This window comes from Palaemon carinicauda, chromosome 8 (genome assembly GCF_036898095.1).
Source record: "Palaemon carinicauda isolate YSFRI2023 chromosome 8, ASM3689809v2, whole genome shotgun sequence".
Classification (NCBI taxonomy): domain Eukaryota; kingdom Metazoa; phylum Arthropoda; class Malacostraca; order Decapoda; family Palaemonidae; genus Palaemon; species Palaemon carinicauda.
Window position 1 is genome coordinate 84,602,622 of NC_090732.1, and position 14,267 is coordinate 84,616,888.

At 35.9% G+C, this 14,267-nt stretch overlaps 1 protein-coding gene across 2 annotated transcripts in view; it reads left to right on the plus strand.

Moving 5' to 3' along the window:
* Positions 1–4,354: 4,354 nt before the first annotated feature.
* Positions 4,355–14,267, plus strand: part of LOC137645786 (innexin inx2-like) — an 89,935-nt gene continuing 80,022 nt past the window's right edge. Inside the window, exons 1-2 of one of the 2 annotated variants that reach the window (XM_068378716.1) lie at positions 4,355–4,640; positions 7,836–8,019. The gene's annotated coding sequence lies outside the window, so the exon portion shown is untranslated. The remainder of the gene's footprint in view (positions 4,641–7,835; positions 8,020–14,267) is intronic. The other variant, XM_068378714.1, reaches the window with a different exon arrangement.

Here is a 14,267-nt window from a genome sequence, read left to right on the forward strand (position 1 = left end):
CACATATACTTATTCTACATTCGCTGTTATGGCGATTACACTCCCCCCATTGGGCATACTATGCCCAATTTTTCACTACTGGTTCTATTTACTCTTAATATGTCAAGCAAACTTCAAACAGGCACAGTTTTCACGATTGGTCTGATAAGTGTTCCAGTGGAGGTGCGTACATGTACCTTCCTTACAAGCCCATCACAAACCGGTATGACCTTTGAAATTCTGCCCAACTTCCAACGACTTCACGGGAAATTGGGATCCACAATGAGTACCAAGTCATCAAACAGAAAATTCCGTGTAGTCTTGATGTTGCGTTTGCACAGTTGAAGTGTTGCAGGTGCTCTCTTTTCCACCTTTGCCAAAACCGATCGGTCAGAAGCTGTGTATGTTTCAAACGGCGACGTAAGACTTCAGCAGGCGCCAACTGGTCCATTGGAGGGCTATTTTCCTGTTCACCCTGCAGCAAATGATATATGCTCAGAGAATGTTGTCGATGGTTGAGTACCCTTCTATGATCCAATAATGTCGCTGTAATGAAGCCATTTTATGTTCGCGGCCTGAGTGACCTGCTAGAAAGGCATGTGCATCTAGTGCTATCAAGGTAGTGATGTGATGTGATGTTTTTGCAAGAGGATTGTACCTAACGTGCCACAAGGGTCATGTTCGTGTGGGATATGACCTCCTACCCGTATGATTCCCCACTCATCAAGATAGGGTTCTAGCCTGTGGCTTGAACTTTGCCTTGTTAACTTCCCTAACTGCAGCACTGCTATGTCATCTCCAAACCTGCATTGCTGGAGGGCCCTTATAATACATTCCCCGGCTTCTTGAATTTCTAACACTGTGAGTCGCAATTTGATGGGGTGTGCCTTTCCAGATCTGAGTCAGTACTAGAATTTGAGGATCCAAGCTGTAGCGCTGTAGCAGGTTGAAGGGCGTACCAAAATGGAAGCGTTTATTTTTTGTTGGCTGGTTGCATGTGTGTTGTCATAGTGGAGGTTCCTTTCTTAACTTCAGGGTCATCAAATGGTGCCTTCAGAACGACCGGCTGTGATGGCCAACAGGTCGAAGGTTGCTCCGGAAAATTGGCCCAGTGTCTCCATCTTCTGCCGGCAAGCAAGTCCTGGGCTGTCAGTCCCCTTGTGGCATCATCAGCTGGATTGTGTTCTGAACTAACATGCCGCAATGTTCTGGTTTGGAGCGCCTACGAATCGTCCCTAATTGATTAGCATTGAGAGTTTGGAATTGACGTTCGGTGCTCTCAATGTATTGGCAAACTATTGTACTATCTGACCGAAAGCTGGAGTGTTTGACTGGTTGTTTTATCACCCTCCTAATCTTGACACTTGTCTCAGTAGCATTTGCCTCCCCTTTCCTCGCCCAACAAAAAAAAAAGAAAAAATTAAAGGTGGGAAGTAAACAGGCATATATACTGTACAAACAAAATCTTAATAGAAACCCTTCTAGCACATTCATAATCTGCACACGTGTAACTTGAATAAGTGCGTAGTGCTATTCAGCAACGTCCTCTGTAGATACGATCCACTTCTGTAAGAGCAGTCCTCATATTTGGGGGAGATTCCTGTAGTCTTAATTTCCATTCGAATTAAGATGCCAAGGTCCCGTGACTTCAATATCCATTCGTGTTTGATTGTAGTCGCCTCTTTCTCTAGCAACTAATGGTGGAGTAATTAATACCGCAGTGTTGAATTCACTATTTATTTGTCGTGATCAAACCTGGTGACATAGACAATATGCGAGTTAGTATCATTACAAATTGACATGTTATTGATCTAAAATCCATGTGTCAGACAATGAATAACACAATGATTTGTATGTTGATCGTTATAGCCTCCTCTAACTTACATATGTTAAAATATTAACATATTACATAATTGTGTACAACATTATACATACACGATGTGGTATTGTGGTAGTTTTGGAGATTGCTCTACGGTGTGTTTTCTCTGCAAATTCTCGTTCACAACTACGTTATACATTCACGATGGAGATGTGTTTATACTCCGCACATCAATGGCTTGATTCTTTTCCTATGGTGGTGTTCGACATGTGTTGAGGCTAAAGGTTAATGCGCCCGGGATGAGCGCTTCCATTGTAAGCATATTTTCTCTCGCTAGCTTTTAACTCTTTATTCAAGTTCCCTTTCTTCCGTATAGTTATATTATTTATTTCACACATATACTTATTCTACATTCCCTGTTATGGCGATTACAAGCCCTTTGGCTTATGGCATCCTGCTTTTCCAACTGGGGTTGTAGCTCAGCTAGTAATAATAATAATACAAATCTTATATCTGTGTTGCCTTTTTTCTGTCTTATGGTGCCATTCCCATCATTTTTTTTTCCATAGCTCTTTGAATTGTAACTAGCTTGTTCCTGGGCTTTAGTAAGGCACCAGGTTTCGGATTCATATGTTGATACTGGTAGGATCATCTGATGAAGTACTTTTCTGTTTAGAGAAAGTCGTTTTACTTTTCATAATCTCATTTTATTTACCAAAAGCTCTCTGACCCATGCTTATCCCCCTTTAAATTTCAGTCGCATGTCCCAGGGAAACACTTACTGTGTGTCCTAAGTACATATATTAATTAACAAACTCTAGAGGTTCGTCCATAACACGTACGTGTTTAATATATATATATATATATATATATATATATATATATATATATATATATATATATATATATATATATATATATATATATATATATATATATATATATATATATATATATATATATATGTGTGTGTGTGTGTGTGTGTGTATGTGGGTGTGTGGGTGTTGAATTTCATTAAGATATGCGATGTTTTGTGTGTCGTTCCCTTTTAATCACTCTGAGAACTTTTATAATGATATCGATTTATTTTGGTCCCTCTTGCTTATACTGTATTCATCTATCTCCCGTTTACCAACGTTGGCCAGATTCATCAATCAATTAATAAAAAAGTTCAGATAGATGTTGCTTTAATTGGTGGCATGAAAAGGTAAATCTTATTCCCAATAGCGGAAGAAGACCACATCATCTTTAATCATCGGCCTCTCTGATACTGACAAGTAACGTCTCTGCCTGGTGTTTGTCCCGCTCAGACTCGTTAGTGCCATTAGTGTCTGCAACCTTACCATCCTTGTGAGCTAAGGTTTGGGAGTTTGGGGGAGCCCATAGGTCTATCTACTGAGTCATCAGCAGCCACTGCCTGGCCCTCCCTGGCCCTAGCATAGGTGGAGAGGAGGCTTGGGTGCTGATCATATAATATATGGTCAGTCTCTAGGGCATTGTCCGGATTGCTTGGGCAATGTCACTGTCCCTTGCCTCTGCCATTCATAAGCGACCTTTAAAACTTTTAATTGCATTATTTCTTTTCTCAGAAGTTCATTAACTTTCATTCGTCAAACCTCCATTCTTTTCCCAATGATGTGAATCACACTTTAATGGTTCACAGTTCTGCTGTTTCCTTTTGCCGCTTTGGCATTTCCTGAAGCTGTCGCTAGCGGAGCGATGTCATGGGTAATGAGGTTTCGATGTTCACAAGAACCCTCGATCCGCGCCCATAGTCACGACCCTTGCCTCATTGTTCCGGATCTTCACTTCTTCTGGGACGGAGATATAAAGCCCTCTCTTTATTATGTGCTTCTTTGTTAATGATTTGAAGGAGAAAGTTTAGTTGTGATTTCTAATCCTTCAACTTTTTGTGTGTTGTTTAATAGGTTTAACAAAAAAAACCCGTGTAGTATATGACAATAAAAATGTTTGTTGTAGGTAACTTACAGGTGGTTGGAGTAAAACCCCGCATATGGGAGGAGTTCCGGAATTACGTCACGAAAACGTCACGGTTGCGTCATTGTTCTGCATTCGTGCCTCCTTATTGCGTATCTGAAACCTGCAACGTGAGAAAGGATGTGTTGCAAAACGTCGACGGCATATTGCCATTGGCTCTTGTTTCTTTCTTAATTCATGATCACTTTTATACTTAATTATCTGGCAATGATAATTGACATTAAACAGAGAGCATGATGCTCACGTTGGAAGAAAAATATTCCGCTCGAAATCGGACGTCGCTGTTTGACCAGGACGAAGACCTCCTGTTAAACGAAGTGCCACCAGTCCTGCGTCAAAAGTAGCATATCTGGATACCGATTTCCTCTCGAAGTCTGGAGGTATATTTGAATTGCGAATAAAAAGCGTCTTTCTAAATGGTGACAAAAACAAAATTGCATTTGATAGATTCTCTTCCTTCTCGTTTTGGTGAGAATCTGACTAAAGGAATTCAAAATCCCAGCCGCGAAAGATCGGCCTGGTGTTTCTAGTCACGCCCGGGAGAGTGGGGTCCCTCATGTAACAGTTCCCAGTTGAAGTCGAAAGCGAGATCTGAAATTTGCTGCGAGTCAGCATTTTGTTATCAAATCACAATTTCCCTTCGTCGTCTGGATGTTTTCGAATCGAAAGAAAGAACTCGAAGTATCGTTCCATAGTTTCGAGAAGGCCGGTCAGAAGTGATCTCATTCTTTAAGGTCGAAACGGGAGGAAGAATTGTGTCATTTAGTGATCAGTTTGCGCGAAGCTCCCAAACGAGTGTTTCGCATGCGTGTCTAGATTTTAAAAAGGCGATCGCCTATACAGGGTAAGTTTTTCGTACCAGTTTTTGTTTGTTTTCAAAGGTTTTGCCAAAGGGGTTTCCGGTCGAATATTTCTTCTTTTTGTAGCCTGAATAAGTGACCGGGAACAGAGGGCAAAGGAGCGCTCAATTGCTTTCAAGGTCTGTGTGAGACAACGACAGAGGGACAGGGTGCAACATTGCATCGAGACGCTACATAATTCGAATCCCTATGAGAGAGAGAGAGAGAGAGAGAGAGAGAGAGAGAGAGAGAGAGAGACTGGAGAGAGTTTTTTGGTGGCGGAGAAAATATCAGAGAAGTGAGTAAACGTAGTTTCTGAATGGGAAATGAATTATTCAGAGTACCTCCTTGTCATTGAGGACGGTGTTTAGCCTATGTCGAAATGAAAAGACGTTATATTAAGTTTTGGTGTCTCAAATTCACCAGCACTGCTATGCATGATTTAGATTACATTTTACATTCATTTGAAAACAAGTACTTAAAGGTCGGAGGATGGGTCTGACATGCAGGTGTTGTAAGAGGAATCGCTCACGAAGTGACGTGAATAAGAGAGAATGAGTATTAAATAGGCGGGACCAACATTGGTGCCTTTCTCGGAATTGTATAAAGTCACCGCCCTCTGCCCTACAGCAGAAGGGGATAAAGGCCCTTTGGGTTTTTCGAGAGAGCGAGAGAGAAGGGGATGCTTGAATTACTATGGCCGGAAATTATCTCAAGGTTTTTCATTCAAGGATGATATGAAAAAGCAGCTTTTGTGTGGTTCTCTTTCTTTGCAAGAATGAAAAACTTTAGATATTTTATTTCTTCAGAGACATCTCGGTTTTCATGGTATTAGGCAATGGTTATTTAAATTTAAAGATTAAAAGCTTGTATAAACACACACTCACACATATATGCATTGTATATACTGTATCTATATATATATATATATATATATATATATATATATATATATATATATATATATATATTAGTGTGTGTGTGTGTGTGTGTGTGTGCGTGTGTGTATGTGTATGTTTTTGTAATATGCATATATGTCTATATAGATATGGATATGTGATACAGTTTAAACTCATTCATATATATATATATATATATATATATATATATACAGTATATATATACAGTACATATATATATATATATATATATATATGTATATATATATATATATATATATACAGTGTGTGTGTATACTGTATATATATACTGTATATATACACTGTATATATATATATATATATATATATATATATGCTTAGCCATTCTGTGTATCTAAGGCATCTTGAATCTTGACCTTTGTTTTCCTAGACTCCATAATAATATTTTCAGTTAAAGATTTTACAGTCAAAGCTATTGCAATTTATACAAATGCATTTAGAAATAAAGGACAAATCCTTTGGACATTTTACAGTAAACTGCTACATGCTGCTCTATTTCCTTTCTCCTGTACAGTTGCTCTGGAGATAGAATTTCCCAACAGGAACTCCTTAGTCACCTGTGTCAGCTATAAAGAGGCGGAAATTTGGAAGTACCTCCCTACTATGCCATCCTCCTTGACCCCATAGTTATGTGGGTTAATACTTACCCGAAAAAAAGGCATTCATTTAGATGACTTCAAGTAATTATCTTGTCAAGATAAGCGCAACTTGCTTCTTGTCAAAGAAAAATAAGTTATTTAATGTCTTAAAACGCAGGAGGCATGTTGATAACACTCCGTGTCTCATTGTTTCGCGCTGTGCGATGTCCCAAACAATGGCAGAGGCCGTTTGTCGATGCAATAAATAGCAAGATGCAGATGGCGATAAAGTATGGAGGCTACATCTGCAGAATTATACGTTGTCTGATGCTAATTAGTCCTTTCATAGTAATACACAATGAATGCAGGAAGATTCGGGTAAAAACCCCCGCCTCCGTTTCATCGCGGTAATATATCTATTTGCCACATATCTGTTTTCCTTGATGAATTTATTTCCATTCTAGCTTTTGCGTCTGAATTTATTTCTTGCCACATGATATAGGAGGTGCTCTCTCTCTCTCTCTCTCTCTCTCTCTCTCTCTCTCTCTGTATAGGGGAGTCTCGACGAGGTAATCACCCATCTGAGGTGGAATCGATCAATAGGTAATCTCCCTCTCTCTCTCTCTCTCTCTCTCTCTCTGTGTGTGTGTGTGTGTGTGTGTGTAGGGGAGTCTCGACGAGGTAATCACCCATCTGAGGTGGAATCGATCAATAGGTAATCTCCCTCTCTCTCTCTCTCTCTCTCTCTCTCTCTCTCTCTCTCTCTCTCTCTCTCTGTGTGTGTGTGTGTAGGGGAGTCTCGACGAATCACCCATCTGAGGTGGAATCGATCAATAGGTAATCTCTCTCTCTCTCTCTCTCTCTCTCTCTCTCTCTCTCTCTCTCTCTCTCTCTCTCTGTGTAGGGGAGTCTCGACGAGGTAATCACTCATCTGAGGTGGACTCGATCAATAGGTAATATCTCTCTCTCTCTCTCTCTCTCTCTCTCTCTCTCTCTCTCTCTCTCTCTGTAGGGGAGAGCCTCGACGAGAGTGTGTTTGCTGCAGGGTTTATTTTCAGCCGAAAAACGTTTTAGTATTGTACAATACTAAGTAACACTTATTTGTGATAATTAATAAAGGTCTCAAAGTACGGTTATATCCAATCTTTCATGTTTGTGACTAATGTCCAGATCCATTTAAGAAAGATCACTTCCTGCAAGGCTGACTTAAAACGTTCGAGTATCTTTTGAAGCCCTGAATCACTTGTTGAATGTGTAATTTTTTAAAGTTGATTAGCCTAATACCACACAATCACACACATATAAAGAGTTATATGTGTTTTTTTTCTTTCTTTAGGTTTTCATGTTCAAGTTGGTAAAATTTAGTCCCGCCTTTACTACGTATTAAAATCATATTATGGAACAAGAGCCTAAAAGTATAAAGGTCCTCTCCTCAATAAAACAACATACGAGAAGATTAATATAAGGCTCAGGTGGCCCCTTAAAAGCTCAATCCATTAGTTGATGTTAGATATTCTGTAAGATTTTCGTGGAAATAAGCTAACATTCGCGTACAGTGTATGATCACATCTCGTGGAGTCTATACCTTTTGAATACTCACGGATTGTGTTTTAAGAAAATGAGAGATTGCAAGAGAAGAACTGACTAGACATGAAGGTTTATTACTCGGCTCTTTCATCAGGTCAGCCTCTTGACGCAGTGACCCGTGATGACCTCCCTCCCAACTGGTTTTCAACTTGGCCACCCTCCGCAATCGACACAGCCGAGTCCTGACTGGACATACGAACCACGCCTTTATTTTAAAGGATTCGTCACTTTACTCCTAATCAGAGCGTATTTTAACATTGGTGTCTACTATACAGTAGGTAAGGTACTAAGGATGAATTTAATGATTTTATTCTTAAAGGAGTTGCTTCGTAACACATAAATGCTTTTTATATACAATGATGATGTAGCAAAAAATGAGTGCGCATGCTCACTCAGTTGCCAACGAGCCAGTTCTTAGTATAATTAATTTGCTTCCCATAAAGCACCAATATTAATAATCGCCATAAACTCTGATTTCTTTTAAAGAACATTGCAAACGCATGCATTTGTGCCATTTAGTTATATCATTATTATCAGGAATTTGCTGAAGGGTGATTTGAAGTTAACCGGACATCCGGGTTACATGGCAGCAAGTGTCCTGTTTTATTCTGAAGATGACAGCATCATATTTAGACTTTCTTTCATGTTCAGTTCTATATCGGATTTTAATTTATCAGTGTGTTTTGGAATAATCTTAGTTTTATATGAACGTTATTTTTATTACTATTTTCACTAGGTTGCACTCTACTGGAACAGGTCATTCCCTAAAAGAACTTTCGCAATAGATAGATTTAAAGTACCTTCCTTGGTCTATATTAAAATTTTCTCCCTTGTTAACCTCTTTTTAACTGAAAGTGGTTGAAACAGAACTACTGGATTTCTAAAAAAAAAAAAAAAAAAAAAATTCATTGCATATTCGGCTGTTTTTTTTTTTTCTGAAGAATTTTTTTATATATGATTTTTACAGAGCAACAGGTGCTTCTTTCAGGCTAGAAGGGAATATTGAAGGTATTCATATCAGGGTAATATTTTCCCACTTAGAATATCTCTCTCTCTCTCTCTCTCTCTCTCTCTCTCTCTCTCTCTCTCTCTCTCTCTCACTGACTTTCCCTCCAGAATCATCTATTATTTTTTGTGTTAGCGTAATTAATTTGATTGGTTGTCCCATTGAAGTTGTTAGAAGTGTTTTTTCTGCGCTAGATTTCTTCAACCATTGAAATATGCAATTTATACCAAAATAAATATTCATGTTTTATTGATTTTAGGGAACTTTTAGTATATTTTCCTTCATACTGTCTTTTAACAGACGAGAAGACAAATCCAAATTTTATATTAATATGATTGGAAACTAAAATAGCTATGTACACAGGCAACTGTAGGAACTGAGGACTAAAGAAGGAAATTATTCGAAAGTTTGGTAAGCAATGGAAAGAGTCGTTTCTTTCCTTGGCATGAATTAACTTGTGAAAAGTTATTTCTTCTAAAACTGGCCCAGATAGTAACTATAGAGATTCTGTTGACTCATTTAGTTAACTCGAGTCGTAACAACTGTTGCCAACGATACTACGATTATGCTGTTGCTCAAAAAAAAAAAAAAAAAAAAAAAAAAAAAAAAAAAAACTTCAGAAATTACTTACATAATTAATTTCTTCCTTCTACAAACTACCAAAAGAGTTGAAAAAGAAAAACGTTTCAGCGAAGAATAATAGAAGCCGAGAAGACCGTATGACAACGATGGTTTGAATAGAAAAATGTCAGTATAAAAGGAATTTAATGGATGAAACAAAAATGGGGGAAAACTGCTTATGCATCGTAATGATAGCAGAATATGAATATAAATATATATATTATATATATATATATATATATATATATATATATATATATATATATATACATATATAGTATATATACCTACATGTATATATACATATACATACATTTGTATACATATATATATACATATACATACATTTGTATACATATATATATAGATATATATGCATGTATGTATAGATAAAAGATAGATAGATATAGGTGGATATAACTAAGTATGTGTGCTTAAAATATTAATTATGGTTCCATAAAAGTTGATGGCTAAGTTCTTTCAAAACAATTTTGGTGTTATTTTTTTTCTTCATGTAAAAGAAATCTTCAAATATGTAAACAATTTTACTTATAAGTACATCTGCTCGTCCAAGAGTTAGTGTCTTCCTGATAAAGGCCTGGATGATACATGGATATTATGGCGCATGAATTTGAAGCTTTAGTATATCCAGACCATTATCTTTTACCTTTATTGGTTATATAGAGGGAAGATCAAATGCCAGTTCGATTTTGGTAAAGTATGGGAGGATTTTGGTATGTTCTCTGAAACCTATTTTACATTTATTGATGTATGCACCAACTCGAGGATTAAGAGAGAGAGAGAGAGATGTCTAGGCGGTCAGTACTCCTTTTAAAATATTCTCAATCATACCATGATTAAAACACGAGGGCCTCGACGAGGTAGTCCTCAACCTCACTAGGCTAACTTTTTCATCAGATATTCTCTCTCTCTCTCTCTCTCTCTCTCTCTCTCTCTCTCTCTCTCTCCTCTCTCTCTCTCTCTCTCTCTCTCTCTCCCTGTGGCTTAGCCAATCTGTGTTCTTCCGCATGTAAATTTAAGGCCTCATTACTGATTACCAAATACATAGAAGAAGGTATTGATACAAAAAGAGATATAAAAACGTTAATGAAGTTCAAGTTCAAGGTAATTTTTTTCCACCTTTAATCGACTTTAGAATTACTCTCTTCCTTTTTACGAATCATGTTAAACTCTGCTCTGAAGCTTCATTTCTGTCATGACACTTCATTAGATGACGGAAAGAGTGATTCACGGCTCATTATCATTGAGATACTGGCAGTAATTATGTCACAGGTGTTTTACTAGCTAGAAAAAAAAAGAAAGAGAGAGAGAGAGAGAGAGAGAGAGAGAGAGAGAGAGAGAGAGAGAGAGAGAGAGAGAGAGAGAGAGAGAGAGAGAGAATTATAGCCAAATATCTCCCATGTGCCTAATGTATGACTACTTTTCTCTGCTCCTCTGATTGTATTGTATATGTTTAAGTGTTTCTTAATCGCTTTATCTGAAAAAAAAGTTTTTTTTCTTTTTACAATTAGTATCCAAATAATGCTCATGAAGTGTTGTTACAAGATAGTTCTTTTTGCATGATTGTCACGAATTTCCTTTGTAGGTCATATGTATGAATTACTATTGGAAGGTTGTTATCTAGAAAATTACCCTTTCCCTGCAACATCATTATTATTATTATTATTATTATTATTATTATTATTATTATTTGATAACTTTTTTTATTTATTTCTTTGGAAACTATTCTGTACTAGTGTAGGACTGTTCGAGGCGTCAAAAATGATGGCTAAATATACTGTATATAGTTATGCACTCTCAGATTTAACACTTGCCACCCCTCCCCCACTCCTAACTACAACCCCACTTACAAGGGTATGACTACCGTACTCCATATCCCCCTAACCGAAGGACGGAGAGAGATCAAGTAGTTATACGTCTGGCAATGTTGCTTAGCATGACACGGAAGAAATATATATATATATATATATATATATATATATATATATATATATATATATATATATATATATATATATATATATATATATATACATATACATATATATATATATATATATATATATATATATATATATATATATATATATATTATATATATATATATATATATATATACATATACATATATATATATATATATATATATATATATATATATACTGTAGTCAGACACGTACTCTTTATTATTTAGGGGAGATGAGTCTAGGATGCCTTATTTGTTCTTGTATTAAGAGCAGTTATTTTTAGCTTTCTTTAAAATATTTCTGCTTTTCCGTTGAATTAGTATTGATTTGATTAAATTTTCAGAATTTTAAACACAGGACTGTAAAAATTTTTGCGAGTCTTAAAATTGTTTTTTTTTTTTTTTTTTTTTTTTACATATTTCAATTACATGATTGTGTTACAATTCTTTTCACTCGAAGGTCGATCGCTGATGTTTTAACGGCATTTGAGCATGTATCTAATCCATAGGTCTGCCTCTTAACTGACATGAAGTATTTGCGTAATAATTACAATACCAAAGATTGTACGGGAGTTTCAAATAATGAAGAAAATTAATGGAAAATAGTCGGTTTATCTCCTCAGAACTTTGTGAAGAATTTCACTTGAGAGTTCTCTTTATCTTTCACTTCTTTTTCCATCCTCGTCTTCTTTTGAAAAGATAAAGGATGAATCAGTTTCCGGGCAAATGAAAAGAGGCGATGATGATAAGAAGGTTATGAGATGATGATGGTGTAATGATTGATGAATGGGAAAGGGACGGCGGTGGAGGCGTTTGTTGAATCTGTCAAAAGATTAATGGCAAGGTTTCATGACGTCACATCCGATAAGGCCCCTTTCTCTTTGAGCTCCAACAGCTCCTACGTGAATGGAGCTGAGACACCGTATGATTTATTTACCTGTTTCGGTCACCAGGTCTGCCATACCGACTGGCTATTGTACTGACATATGATGACACACAATGATACGGTTGCTTTCTTTGAAACCCACTGAGCATTATCTTAAGACCTTTAATGGAAAATACATTTAAAACAACGTTAATTAAGCATAACTGATGAAATATCAAATCATTAAAAAGATTATTGCATAAATGTGAATTAATATAACAGATGGTAAACATGCGAATTTCAAACATTTCCTTTGCAAGTACAGAACAGTATTCAATGAATGAAATTCAGATAGATTATTCGAAGAAGTTTTAACATTAGATACCTGACTGATGTACGGCTCTGAATGTCGTTTTACACCTCCATCCATTATCTGTTGGGATGGTGATTAGCTTAATGTCACGCAATCTGGAACTCAATAAGGATCTGCCATTCAGCTTTATTTTTCCGCTGCAAGAGAGAATACAAAAATATACAATGTTATCAACGTAATGATATATCTGTTGAAGTTACATGAATTTACAATACAACATTAAATGAATGTACAGAGTCATCGAGTTACTGCAATCCCCTGACACTCCAGGTATGGCTGACTACCAGTACCACAGTTCCAGATGACAAATCCCTGGTTGTGATGACCATCCATGCCATAGATAGTTAACCTGTTAACGAGGCTCTTTTATATCAGCTTTAGTTTTCTCTTTTTTTTCTTTTTATGCTGTCATTCTTTTATTTCCTCTCCCATCTAAAGTAGTTTTTTTTCTTTTAATTCATAAATTAATGTTTTATTCAATATTATTACTTTCTACTTATTATTATCATTATTATTATTATTATTATTATTATTATTATTATTATTATTATTATTATTATTATTATTAATAAAAAAAAGCAAGAGTTCAAAGTCTAAAAATAACATAAAACAATCAAATAGAAAATAAATGATAGCTGTCTTTCATCTGAGGGTGTCAGTAAAACGAACTTTGCTAAAAGTATAAATTGTAGAAGGGGTCCGCTCGACAAACGTCTACCTTCTTTATGGATACAAGATACACTTCACCATTTGAGTTCACTGAATAATCCCAGACGAGCAGAACCAAATTTCCTGCTTCCTTTACCATTTCTTTCTTTTTTTTTTCAGGAAAGATGATAAAATAACACCTCCAAAACCCAACAAGTAATGACGTATTTCTGATTCAAATCTGGGATTAGTAAACTAACTGTAAATTAAACCCATGATAAAAATGTCAAGATTAAGGAAAAAAACTATAATTATCTTAAACCTTGTTTAAGGTGAATTTCAAGTTGCTATAGTCTTAAAAAACAGCCATTTTCTACGGCAAAATGTTGCTATATTTATAATATATTCATGTCAGGTTTATGTGCGTAGTCGTCAGTGCTAATGGAATGTTTTGAAACTCGACCCTTTTTTAGAAGTACACATTTTTTAATTGTAGCTTGATAAAGAGATTTTCCCCAATGCCCAACCAAACTTGTTGATAACTAGTGTGTAAAGGTGTTTGTCATTATAAAAACTTGGTAATCATTGAGCGTCATCCGTATTTGATGGAATTAGAGCAAATAATCTCCGAAATAAATTTGCTTATTTCTTCATGACAAGTTTTAGTGACGGGAAATAATTAGGGTTTACAAGATATTGCGTTATCAAGAAAAAAAATATAGCTATCTGTGTCCTCTAGATTTTACACCATTGTAATACAATTGCATTGTGGATTATTAAAATTATTTGTGCTGTGTTGTCCAGCTATACAATATATCCGATTATAATAATAATGATAATAATAATAATAATAATAATAATAATAATAATAATAATAATAATGTTTATTGGACAAAAAATATTTACATGCAAAATATTTACAAAAAAGATTCAGGCCAAGCCGATGTGGAGCAGAGCTCTTCGGGCAATAATACAACTAAAATAATATCATCAATTAAGAAAAATGATAAAAAGTTATTTTTGATA